The 13,541-nt window shown below is 39.9% G+C and overlaps 1 protein-coding gene across 12 annotated transcripts in view; it reads right to left on the reverse strand.

Annotated features, from left to right (window-relative positions):
• The window catches only part of NRCAM (neuronal cell adhesion molecule), a 324,369-nt gene that overhangs the window by 168,923 nt on the left and 141,905 nt on the right, over window positions 1-13,541 (reverse strand). For all 12 annotated transcript variants that reach the window (XM_053608905.1, XM_053608904.1, XM_053608901.1 and 9 more), the window contains exon 3: window positions 194-268. The gene's annotated coding sequence lies outside the window, so the exon portion shown is untranslated. The remainder of the gene's footprint in view (window positions 1-193; window positions 269-13,541) is intronic.

The following is a 13,541-nucleotide window of genomic DNA, read 5'->3' on the forward strand; positions in this document are numbered from 1 at the left end:
TTCTTCTCTGTGTATTTGATCCATCCTCTTTGATAGTAGTAAGATTAATGTTTTTGTATCTATATTCCTCTTTCTTTTATCATACTTTCTGGATTGAAAAGTATTACACATGGCAATAATATATAATCACATTATTTTATGGTATAATTTCCTTCTTTATTAATTTAAACACTTTATGAAGACAAACTTGTACCTTTGTAGGTCTTCTTATGTGAAGAAGTTGTTCTTCCTTTTAATTCTTTAAGCCGAATGTCTTCCTAGCATTGCTCTGTGGGTTGAAGAGTGGGGAGGAAATGTTAACAAGACATTGGTTGTCATCAATCACAGCAGATTGTCAATACATTAACTCCAACTGACTTCCTGATGGGAAACACAATTACAGAGAGAGCCCTGCAAGGAAGACAAATTATGAATAGATTTGCCAAAACATATCTCTGCTGGCTTCAATCAAAAATGACAGCAGAGAGGTGACCAGAACTCTGGTGGACATCCCATTAATGGATCCCAGCCTAATCATGTCTGATTCTTCTTTTCAGGTTAGGAGAACAGAGGGCTTTTTGGTGTGTGTGTGTGTGTGTGTGTGTGTGTGTGTGTGTGTAATATATGTATATAAGTATATACAGAGGATGCCAAAAATGTATACATATTTTTAAGAAAGAAAAAATCTGTATTAAAATTGCAATACTCAAGTGACGTTTGTCTTCCGTAATTACAAGAGATACAAGATACAATATGCAAGATAACAAGTGTTATCAGTATATATTTAGTATTACAACTTTAATACAGTCTTTCACTTTCTTAGAATGTAAAGAAAGTACACACAGTATACAGTGTGAATGAAATACTCTCTTGCTGAGGGCGTGTTATCATTTAAATTGTTTGTTTGGCAGCATAGGAATTGTTTGGACTATATTTGAAGGGCCCTAAGGGTTCAATGAGGGTCCTGAGAGAGGATGGGAACAGCCAAGATCTGAGGAGAAAGTCCCTCTGGGGCTACGCACAGGCCCGGCTACGCACAGCTCCCAGCCCTACAATCTCCAACTCTCCACCCTTGGCCTCAATATTTCCTTTGCAAATACTGCAGCTGAGAATTCGCCAGAAAAGACAGCATGGAGAGTAGAACAATCACAGCTGAGCAAATTAAGTTTCGTTTTCAGAAAACCAATTGAGTGGCACCCAACATTTTCTAAGGGAGGATTTGTGTCTTTTTGAACTTTGAATTTTTGGAAACAGAAATCATACTGTCAACCTCTGAAAAACCCTTTAGAGAAGAGAAACAAGTGTTAATTCAGGAATTCCAAATTGCACTCAAATATTAGGACAACTATGAATTGCAAAATTATTCCATAATACAATACAAAGATGGGCAATAATTTCAGCTGTTTCAGTTTATGCATGTTATACAATTTTTTCTGCATTAAACAGAAAAAAAAAACCTTCTTACTTGCACATAAAACCATCCTCAACAGATTTTTTACTACACCCAGTGCAATGATATTTTATCTGAACAAAATATTAACATAGTGGAGGTTAGCGTTTTTTCCTTGGAATTGAAACCAATTTCATAGTAATAAAGATTCATTTCCCTTTAAAAAAAAAAACCTTTTAGAGGTCTGCAGAAATTTATAAGAATGTGAAACTATGTCTGTAATAGTGATTCAATTCAACAAACTTACGCTGAGTATTTAATATGTGTCTGTCAATTCACTGGATATATGTAAATAAGGAATAAAGAATAAAATATAAATACGTCATGCTTCCTACCCTCAGAGATCCCAGTGCACATGCTGATGGGAAAAGCATTCACAACTACCACAATTGCCATAAAATGTAGTATTTATGGAGTATTGTGAGAACGCAGAAGAAGGAATAATTAATTCTACAAGCATCAAACATGGCTTTCCACAGAAGGCAACAACCGAATTGAACCTTAAGGTGGTTAAGAAGGGCATTCAGGGCAGAAGAAAGGGCAGGACCAAGGAATGGCAATGGGAGAGTGGACCCACAGCTGGTGTCAATGCGGGCAAAGGAAGGGTGGCAAGAAGCAGGGCTATGCTGGTCACTTGGAGCCACAGTGCAAAGGGCCTTGAACACCAATCTATGGGTCTGGACCCACTGAGGTTTTAGGCAAGAGGGAAGAAAATTTATCAGTGGTGTTAGTAATTAAAGGAGAATAGACAGTGGGAATGGAGGGTCTTTAGGAGGTGTTTCAGCAACCAGCATGCAAGATTCTTGGCTTCTACTGGTAACCTCTGCCTACTTCCTAAGTCTACTTGTAACAGGTACACACTTGACTCTCCCCCAAGATGAATTACGATACACATATGGAAATGATTTAAGGTTAAGAGCACCAATAAGGCCACGATATCTGAAATTATTGCACATCTTTCAATTTTATTAATAAAGTAATTTCATGATACACAGTTGTCCTAACATTTGAGTGCAATTTCAGAGGTGGAACTCTGTGATGTCAGTACGTGAATATGGTCTTGTTTCTCGCTTCTTCACCCAGCCATCTCTTTTCATCTTTCCACCAGGGCAGCTCAGCTCGGTACTTCTAGCCCTCCCCAGTACCTGAGACAGGTGGGTTGGCCCAGTCTAGTACTCAATGTCAAGGAAACCCCTCCCTCTGGGTCCTTTCTCTGTTACTGGACATTTGCTTTGGATCTATCTTCCCCTGTACATTGTGGTGTTAATATCTGACACTGATCTGGGCTCAAGGGCATCAGACCCTGCCTAATGGAGTACTTTGCTTCCAGGCCATTCAAACCAACCTGGCACAGGGAAAGGGAACCTGTTTGCTCTCCCAGCTGCTAAAAGAGCTCTATGTTGAGATTTAAGACCAATGCCCCAGCTAATGATAGATTTTTACCTTGTCTTGCTTTGTCAATGCTTCCACTATAGGTGTCTCTTTTGAGGACTTCACAGGCAGAGCATAATGGGGTCTCTTGTCTAAAACACACCACAATCTTTTATCTCCAAATAATCATGTCAGACAGTCAACTCAAAAGGGTAGCCTGTTTCTTCCTTCTTAAAGTTTCTTCTAAAATAAATTTTGGTGTACAGTAAAATCAACAGAAATTTGAAGAGTACTATGCAGCTAAATATGGGAAAGTTAATTAAAGATATGTCAATGAAACTATTATAATTTTTACTTAGAGGAGATAAGAGAACTAACATTTAATGAGCTGCTGTTATGTCCCAGACCCTGTATATGGCGAGCAGGTGACACACCAATTCTATAAGATGAGTATTTGGGTGGAGGGAAAGGGATTGGTGGGATTACACCAGCGGTGCATCTTACAAGGGTATATGTGAAACTTGGTAAATGGTCTGTGAAGCTAGTGAATGATGCCCCATGAGTATATCAATGTACACAGCTATGATTTAATAATAAAAAAAAAGATGAGTATTATCTCTTTCATACAGAGGTACAAACTGGAGAAAAGAGAGGTCAAGTAAACGACGCTAGTCACACAGCCAGCAAGTAATACAGATGGACTACCAAACCACTTCTGTCTGAATTCAAAGGCTGGAACATTTCTACTTCATTCTGTGGCTCTTATGAGAAGACAAGGAGAAACACGGGGTGAGGATGCCACTGAGATTTTAGAGGACGGCAGCAGAAGAAGAAGCTGCCAGAAAGAATAGCCAGACCAAGAGAGAGACATGGAGAAAGCCAAGAAATAAAAAGCTCAGGAGGGGAGATGGGTGGCCCCAAGGTCAAAAGGTACAGAAAGAGACAAATGAGGAAGGCGCTGCAGCTGTCACTATGCCTCCCTGCAGCCCTCAGCTGACACTCTCAGTATGGCCACCACCTCCCACACACCATGCAGGCGGGCCCAACCCTTTTTTCTTTTTTGCTGCTCATTAGAAGAATAAGAGTTGCTGTGGGCCATGCATTAAATACTGCATCAAGCACTAACGAAAGCTGATAAGCAAAAGGAAAGGTCTGTGCATACTTTCCATGATATTTGACACAACAGAGAAGCAAAACAGTTCTCACATAACCTATGCGCAGCCCGTAGACTGCAGGTTGGACGCCCCTGACTGTACTGCACTCTCATGTCCACGCCTCTCTGCCACATATACTGTTCATTAGTAACGTTTCACAAATGCGGCAGGTATGAAAATGCTACAGAGTAGAGTGTGGAAGAATATGCTTTTGAACATACATTCAAATTAGTTTTTAGCCTAATTCAATGCAGGATAAAAGTCTCTGAAAAGAAAATACATGTAATTTTGCATAGGTATAGTTCCATGCCATTGTATGGAAAAATTATTTCATTGTTGCTTATGTACATTATTGATAAGGCACTGTCACATAGTTTAATTGTGTTAATTCTAAAAAATTTTATTAGATATGAAATCTTGCTACGTTGCTCAGGCTGGACTCAAACTTCTAAGCTCAAGTGATTATTCTGCCTCAGCCCTTCAAGATGCTGGGACGACAGGCACGGGCTACCATGCCAGGCTCACCACCTCACTTTTAACCTCTTTATGGACATTTAAATCCTTAAGCTTTTGCAAGGACCACCAAAAGACTGTGTATGGTATGACTGGTAAATGCATTACCATGTCAGCAATTATGCCAAATATTTCTATGAAATTTCTGTTACATTCATTACTCTTGTTTTGACGTTGTGTCAACAGACTTTCCACACTCTGAAAAGCATTTTGGTGGACAGAAGAGGGTAATACCTCATTGCTCTTTTTCCAACAACCAAGTAACAATTTACTTTTTTTAATCAAAATACAATCAACTTATCCTATTAAATAAAATCAGTCCTAAGTCAAAAGGTCAAGATGAGATCTAATGTATTTTAAAAGCAGCCTTCAGAAAAGATGAATGACATGTAGGTGAAAAATGTAAGAAACCCAAAGTACGCATAATGAACCAGTTACAATCAAAGTAATTCAACGGCATATAAGTATAATGTAAAAAATTCAACAATTCAGAAACGTGAATACTCACCTTAGTTACTCACAGAGAAATAAAGTAATAAATTTCCTAACTGCGTCAAAGTAAATCACTAATAATTGGCATAATTTTTTTTGCAGGGTTTATTTTTGTTTTGTTTTAAAATGAAAGTCCATAACATTCACTACAACTGAAAATTTCTTTTTACAATACTATTAGGTAAAATATATCAGCAGGCAGAAATGCTCAAAATCTCATTTGGTTTATACTTGCTGGCACGACTGTGAAGATATTAAAAATGTTCACTTTTTGGTTCTTGTGATGCTGATTTTAAAACTGGCCTCCATAACAATACAGCAAAGGGTAAATGACATTGAAATATCAAACCTTGACCCCCCTCTTTCCAGTCAATTCTGTTTCAACTGTAACAATTATTTTGTCTAGAGTCTTCAAAATAAATAAAGCTAAGATGCATTTTTCAGAACATCAATTTTTTTTCCAGTTAACATGAGGGGACATAAAATTAGGTTACATTGCTTGTATTTATAACGTAAAGTCCTGGTTGTATTTTAGTCCTTTACCCAGGAAATGTCCCACATTAATTCTGACAACTTTACATGTAACAATATATTTATTTATTTGCTTGTATTAATATAATATATTTATATACCATATGTATTTGTGCAGCATGCAAAATTGTTCCCCCCTCCCCTTTTTTTTTGCAGTTTTTGGCCAGGGCTGGGTTTGAACCTGCCACCTCTGGCATATGGGGCCAGTGCCCTACTCCTTTGAGCCACAGGCGTCACCCAAAATTGTTTTCCCTTTTATCACTATAAAATGATAGTAATTTACAAACTATTTATTTAATAATTTTTATTTCAAAATACTAAGGGGATATGAGTGTTTTGTTACATGGATGAGCTGGTTAATACTGAGGTCAGGTCCATTAGCATGCCTGTCACCTGAATAGTGTACAATATACCCAGTAGGTAAGTTTCATCCTTCATTCCTCTCCCACCTTCCTTCCTTCTTAATTTCCAATGTCCTTTAAACAAACTTATTTTTAATTTTTGGTCTTAACAAAACTTGACGAGTAACAAAGTGATAGATTAACCCCAAACTCTTTTTTTCGGTACTTCCTGCCTTTGACATGATCCTTGGCCTGGATTTGGGGTCCATTCATACTTATGAACTGGAGAGAAAAGGATAAACAAACAACCCTGTTAAAATTGGCATTTATCTTTGGTTTCTCTGGGGTAGTCTTGTCATCCAGCAGCCTAATTCAGCTTGACATGGCAAAAAGCCAAGCTCATCTTGAAACCCAGTTTTCCCTCTGCAGCAGCCTATGAAACAAAACAGATTCCAAAAAGCAAAGAGTATGGTCTGAAATAAAGCAGTTCGCCAATTAGTAGTTCAACTACAAGGCACCCAGAAGGTCCTGCCTCTACGGCAATCTGACTGGCTGCGGTCCTGAAGGCATGGGGCCCCGATTCTGGCCCCAAGTTTAGCACCAAGTTTAGCCTACTTTTGCAAGACTAAAACTGTTGGAACTTGGGACCAACACCATGTTATAGACCTATTAAAAGAGTAAAGGTGAGAGTGAGAAAGAATCCATTCTGACAGAAAACTTGCAGGTGAACCACTGCAGATCATGCTTTATTTACCTTTCAGAGAAAAGAATCTGCTGATTGTTTCATCCCTCAAATTAAACAGATTGAAGACTGATCACTCACAGAAGATTCAGACTATTTCAAGTGACTCTATCAGGAGTTACCTTGCAGACTGATGCAAACATCCAATAGTGAGCAAACTGTACTGATGGAGAGCATGTTGGATACACACCGCCTCACTGTCCGTGCCCTGGCAAGCATGTCATACATATCACCATAACATTTTATGGCCCATAGTTGCTATGGTTTGACTGTGTCCCCCAACATTCACACATGGAAATATAATCTAATGCAACAGTATTGAGAGGTGGACACTTCAAAGGACTTTTAGGAGGCAAAGCCCTGGAGAATGGACCAATATCATCCATTGGATACTCCTCACTCACAGGAGTACGTTAGTTGTTGCAAGAGTGAATTTTTTATAAAGGCAAATTTATAAAATTTATAAAATTCTCTTCCACTTGCTCTTGCACATTCTTTTTTTATTTTTTGAAACAATCTTACTCTGTCACCCTGGGTAGAGTGCCCGTGGTGTCACGCCTCACAGCAACCTCAACCCCATGAGCTCAAGCAATCTTCTTGTCTCAGCCTCCTGCCTAGCCGGGACTGCAGGTGCCCGGCACAGTGCCTAGCTGCTCTTGCACACTCTTGCTTGCCCTCTCTCATCTTTTTAGCTTCTGCCATGGCATGATACAGCAGCAAGAAGGCTCTCACCTCAACTTTGGACTTCCTCGGCTCCAGAACCACAAGCACAAATTTCTTTTCTTTATAAATTACCCAGTTTGTAGTATTCTGTTATAGCCATACAAAATAGACTAGACAATGGTGCATGGTACATTTTATCTTGCTTAGGAGGAACTACTATAACTGTAAATAAAATCTAGAAGTTCAGTATGCAGTAAGGGCCAGCTGTCTATCAAAAAGTCACATCCCCTTCTGTCATGTAGAGTGGCTGTGGGGAAGGGGGTCCTGTCCAGGGTCCACTTTCCCAGCTCTCCTTTTATCTAGTTGAGACCATGAGACATAAGGGAGCTTACAGGTGTCACTTCTTTGCCTGGATGTTTAAAAGACAAACATCCTCCTATTTCCATTCCCTCCTATTTCTCCATTTCTGGCTGGATGTCAATATCAGTAGAACCTCAGAAGTGTGGGTCCCTGAAGTGTGGGTCCTGACAGACCTCTGACAGTGTGGGTCCCTGAAGCGTGAAGAGTAGAGATCCTTCTCTCCACACTCATGGTCACTATCGCTGACAATGAACTGTTACCTGAGCTGAGAAGGGACTACAACTATGTGCCAATTCCACATCGTGGGGTTTTGTTACAACAGCTAGCTCTGCCCTGTCTAACAGAGTCAACAACATGTTGTCAACATAATAGAAATTGTGAGTGAAATCTAGTCCTCACTGATCCTTTTCTATGTCTTTTAATCTAAGAGGAAGAGATTTAATTTTTAAATCTTAGTGTACTCAGAGAAGTAGAGCAAAAATTAAAGAGTATTAAACAAGCCTTAACAGAACAAGGTAACAGTGTTTACCTCACCTAGGGGAAAAAAAAAAGCTTAAAGGAGTCTAGGTCAACTGACAATGAATCTATGGGGGCCCTAAAAAATTGTATATACCAGATAATGAGAAACTGTTTTTCAAGTTCACTAAGTACAAAACAAACAAACATAAAAGGATTTACACGATGGCATATCAAATAGCATTGCAACTAAGAAAATAGGGAAGATTGAAAATAGTTTCTAAGAGAATCTGATTCAGCAGATATAGGAGGGACCTAGAAATCCACTTTCCTTAATAGGCATCCCCGAGGGGTTCTGGGGCAGGTTGTCATGGGCTAGAGGGTGGAAGAAGGTCTCCAGGGTAATGATGGTCAAACAGTGAAAAATGTGACTTTGTGAGGCTATCAAATTTCCTTCCCAGAAGAAAGTAAAGAATGTTTCTTTTCCACAGGGTGGAATAGATACTCTGTCAGGAAACACAACAGAACTCTGGGAATCTAGTTAAGTAGGACATAGTCCCAATCCTTCTGCAGTTCTTGGTCTTGCAAGAGTGACCATGAAGCTTCCTTGTGTGTATGCATTTGTGTGTGTACAGGAGGGGAGGAGGAGGAGGAAGAAACAAAGGTGGCCTCTGGGTCTGAACTGAGGAGATGAAAGCCCATTCGTGGGGTGTGGGGAGGCAGATGCACCTCAGTGTGGCCCTAGAGACCCTGTCTGTCCTGGGCATCCTTGTCTCAGGACACACTTTCCACCAACCAAGATAGAAAGCAAGAAAGTTGAGGCTCCCAACCCTATTCAAGAAGCAAAAGCTGTTCATGTTTGCATATGTGTATTTTACGTATTGAACTTCCATGTAAAGTGTCTGGGAAGAAAAGATTCTAAAACAAACAAAAAAGTTATATAAAACCATGATTGCTTAATGGGTATAGAGTTTCAATCAGAGATGATGAGAAAGTTCTAAAGATAGATATGGTGATAGTCACACAACAGTAAGAATGTACTTAATATAACTTAACCATTTTCAAGTGTATATTTCAAGTTCAAATTTGCAAAGACAGCGAATTTTGTGTTATGTATATAATACCACAATAAAAAAGAAAAACATGGCTATAAATTTCCTTCTAACCCTGAAAATTAATGTATATATGATATTTGTAGGAAAAAATTCAACTTACACCCTACACATCCCCATCAACACTTTCTGTGTCTTTGAAGTAAAAAAATTTACTTAACAAATATTTAATGAGCAACTATTATGGTCCAGTCACTGTTCTAGACACTGAGGATACAGTAATGAACAGAATAGAAAAACATCTCTTCTGGGGCCTTGGTGTGTGTCACACTTTATGGGGGCAAGACATGATTGCAAGAGGGACTTTACCTAACAATTGCAATCAGTGTAACCTGGCTTATTGTACCCTCAATGAATCCCCAACAATAAAAAAAAAAAAAAAAAAAAAGAGCTTCACGACCAGGAGGCGGAGCAAGATGGCAGCCCAGTAACAGCTTCCTTGCATCTGGGCACCGTGAGTCTGGAGAGATAGGACTCCAGGCATCTCTGGCTGGTGGGATCTGCCTATCATCACCCCTGAGAGGATACAGGAAGTCAGCGAGAGACTTCTGGACCCCAAGAGGAGGACTAAAACAGTGGAAAAACGACAAGTGGTCGCGTGTGTTCAATCCGTCTAAACCCGCCCGCAGCTGTAAGTTCAGTAGCAGTGAGACTGCAAACCAGAAAGGCCTTACCTGTGAACTGTTTTGGTGTCTTTGGACTCAGCACTCAGTTGAACTGCCTTGGGGAGAGCCTGAGCGGGAGTGTGGAGAACTCTGGCCGTTGTCTAGGGCCCCAGTCTGAGCCGCTGAGCCGCTGAGCCAGACGGAGCTAATAGTGTTTGGTTGCAGGTCACAGGGAGCCATTGTGAGTGATCTGCCCCAGCAAGCTCCGCCCTCAGGGTCGCAGAGCTAGAATCATGTGGGAGCTGGTAACCCAGTGACAAAGTAGCCTAAGGGTGGGGTCTGAGCCACCTTGCAGCCTTAACCCTCAGGGGCAGAGTGAGACCAGTTTTGGCACACTGGGTAAGTGGATAGCCACTTCAGCAGTGATTCCAGTGACAAGCACTTCCCTGGGAAAGCTTCTGCTCAGCGAGTTTACAAGTCCAAAGTGCCTTTTAAGTGGGCTGAAGAGAGATTTAGAGTGTCTACCTGCTGGGGTTTGAGAAAGCAGCAGCCTCCAGTCCTATCAGAACTGTGATTAACATCTCATACCCCAGAAGCCCACGTGTTGCCCAGACAATATTCAATAACATATACATACTGCTTTGTTTTTGGTTGTGTTTTTTTTGGGGGGGGTGGGGTGGGGTGGGGTTTGGTTGTTTTTTTGTTTATTTTGATGTTGTTGATGTTGTTTTGTTTTTAATTTCAAACTTTTCCATACAGATCCTTTTTCTTTCTCAATTTTTCTAGTTTAATTATAATTTCCCATTGCTGCCTTTTTCAATTACTAGAACTTCATTTTTACTAGTGTTTCTACCGTTATTATTTGGTTTTTCACCCAATTTTATCCTGTAAAGTTTTCTGTTTGCTTGTTTTGGTATGATTTATAGCATTTTTGTCTTTCCCCTCTAATTGGTAGAGGTGGGGTACTGTGCCTGATTAGGTTAGCAAAGAGCTGCTGACCTCAAGGGAACCACCCAACTGGGCACCCCCAGAAAGTGGGTTTTTTTTAAGGTTGTGTCAAAGTACCCTACTGTACACCTATATTGCTCTGTCTCCCTCTATCTGTGCCTCTCTTCTTTCTGTCAATATTCCTTTTACCTATCCCCTCTCCTTTCTCTATTTTTCTTTTTTATTCTTATCACTCGGTCCTCCTTTCTTTCATCCCTTTTTTGCTCTTCAACCTTCTCACCCTTCTGGTCCTGTAACCCTTAGTCCACAGGCACAAGAAGTTAAAGAGCAAGAGGAAGTGAAAGGAAAATTAGGGCAAGGAAACAGATAAAAGAAATCACTCATGAGGAAGAATCAGCAGAAAACTCTAGGTAACATGAACAACCAGTCCAGAACAACCCCACCAAGGGACCATGAGGTAGCTACTGCAGAGGATTCCACCTATACAGAAATGTTAGGAATGACAGAAAGGAATTTAGAATACACATGTTGAAAACAATGAAAGAAATGATGGAAATAATGAAGGAAAATGCTAATAAAGTGGAAATAACCAAAAGGAAATCCAAAAACAGAATCAAATAAGAGATGAACGATATGAAGAATATAAAAAGGATATAGCAGAGCTGAAGGAACTGAAACAGTTAATTAGGGAACTTAAAGATGCAATGGAAAGTATCAGCAACAGGTTGGACCATGCAGAAGAAAGAATTTCAGAGGTAGAAGACAAAGTTCTTGGGATAACTCAGATAGTAAAAGAGGCAGAAAAGAAGAGAGAGAAAGCAGAACGTTCACTGTCAGAATTATGGGACTTTATGAAGCGTTCCAACATACGAGTTATAGGAATTCCAGAAGGGGAAGAAGAATGCCCCAGAGGAATGGAAGCCATACTAGAGAATATTATAAAAGAAAATTTCCCAAATATCACCAAAGAGTCTGACACACTGCTTTCAGAGGGATATCGGACCCAAGGTTGCCTCAACTCTAACCGAGCTTCTCCAAGACACATTGTGATGAACCTGTCCAAAGTCAAGACAAAAGAAAAGATTCTGCAAGCTGCCAGGAGTAAGCGCCAGTTGACCTACAGGGGCAAATCCATCAGAGTGACCGTAGACTTCTCTAATGAAACTTTCCAAGCAAGAAGACAATGGTCATCTACCTTTAATCTACTTAAACAGAACAATTTCCAGCCCAGAATTCTGTACCCTGCTAAGCTAAGCTTTAAAATTGACAGAGAAATCAAATCATTTATGGATATACAAACATTGAGGAAATTCGCCACAAGACCAGCTCTACAGGAAATACTTCAACCTGTTCTGCACACTGACCACCACAATGGATCAGCAGCAAAGTAAGAACTCAGAAATCAAAGGACAGAGCCTAACCTCCACACTGATGCAAAAGATAAAACTAAGCAATGGACTCTCACAAAATAAGATGAATAGAATACTACCACACTTATCAATTATCTCAACAAATGTTAATGGCTTGAATTCCCCACTGAAGAGACATAGATTGGCTGACTGGATTAAAAAATACAAGCCATCCATTTGCTGTCTGCAAGAAACACAGCTGGCTTCAAAAGACAAATTAAAGCTCCGAGTCAAGGGTTGGAAGACAATTTTTCAGGTAAATGGAATTCAGAAGAAAAGAGGAGTTGCGATCTTATTTTTAGATACATGTGGATTTAAAGCAACTAAAGTCAAAAAAGACAAAATAGTCACTTTATATTGGTCAAGGGAAAACTACAACAAGAAGACATTTCAATTCTAAATCTTTTTTTTTTTTTTTGTAGAGACAGAGTCTCACTTTACCGCCCTTGGTAGAGTGCCGTGGCCTCACACAGCTCACAGCAACCTCCAACTCCTGGGCTTAAGCGATTCTCTTGCCTCAGCCTCCCGAGTAGCTGGGACTACAGGCGCACGCCACAACGCCCGGCTATTTTTTGGTTGCAGTTTGGCCGGGGCCGGGTTTGAACCCGCCACCCTCGGTATATGGGGCCGGCGCCCTACCGACTGAGCCACAGGCGCCGCCTCAATTCTAAATCTTTATGCACCCAATTTAAATGCTCCCAGATTATTGAAACAGACCTTACTCAGCCTGAGCAATATGATATCTGATAATACCATAATCACATAGGACTTTAACACTCCTCTTACAGAGCTGGACAGATCCTCTAAACAGAAATTAAACAAAGATATAAGAGATTTAAATGAGACCCTAGAACAACTGTGCTTGATAGATGCATATAGAACACTCCACTCCAAAGATAAAGAATATACATTCTTCTCATCACCCCATGGAACATTCTCCAAAATTGATCATATCCTGGGACACAAAACAAATATCAACAGAATCAAAAGAATTGAAATTTTACCTTGTATCTTCTCAGACCATAAGGCACTAAAGGTGGAACTCAACTCTAACAAAAATGCTCGACCCCACCCAAAGGCATGGAAATTAAACAATCTTCTGTTGAATAACAGATGGGTGCAGGAAGAAATAATACAGGAAATCATTAACTTCCTTGAACATAACAACAATGAAGACACAAGCTACCAAAACCTGTGGGATACTGCAAAAGCAGTTTTGAGAGGAAAATTCATCGCTTTAGATGCCTACATTCGAAAAACAGAAAGAGAGCGCAATCTCACAAGAGATCTTATGGAATTGGAAAAAGAAGAACAATCTAAGCCTAAACTCAGTAGAAGAAAAGAAATCTCCAAAATCAAATCAGAGATCAATGAAATTGAAAACAAAAGAATCATTCAGAAAATTAATGAAACAA

This window comes from Nycticebus coucang, chromosome 11 (genome assembly GCF_027406575.1).
Source record: "Nycticebus coucang isolate mNycCou1 chromosome 11, mNycCou1.pri, whole genome shotgun sequence".
Classification (NCBI taxonomy): Eukaryota; Metazoa; Chordata; class Mammalia; order Primates; family Lorisidae; genus Nycticebus; species Nycticebus coucang.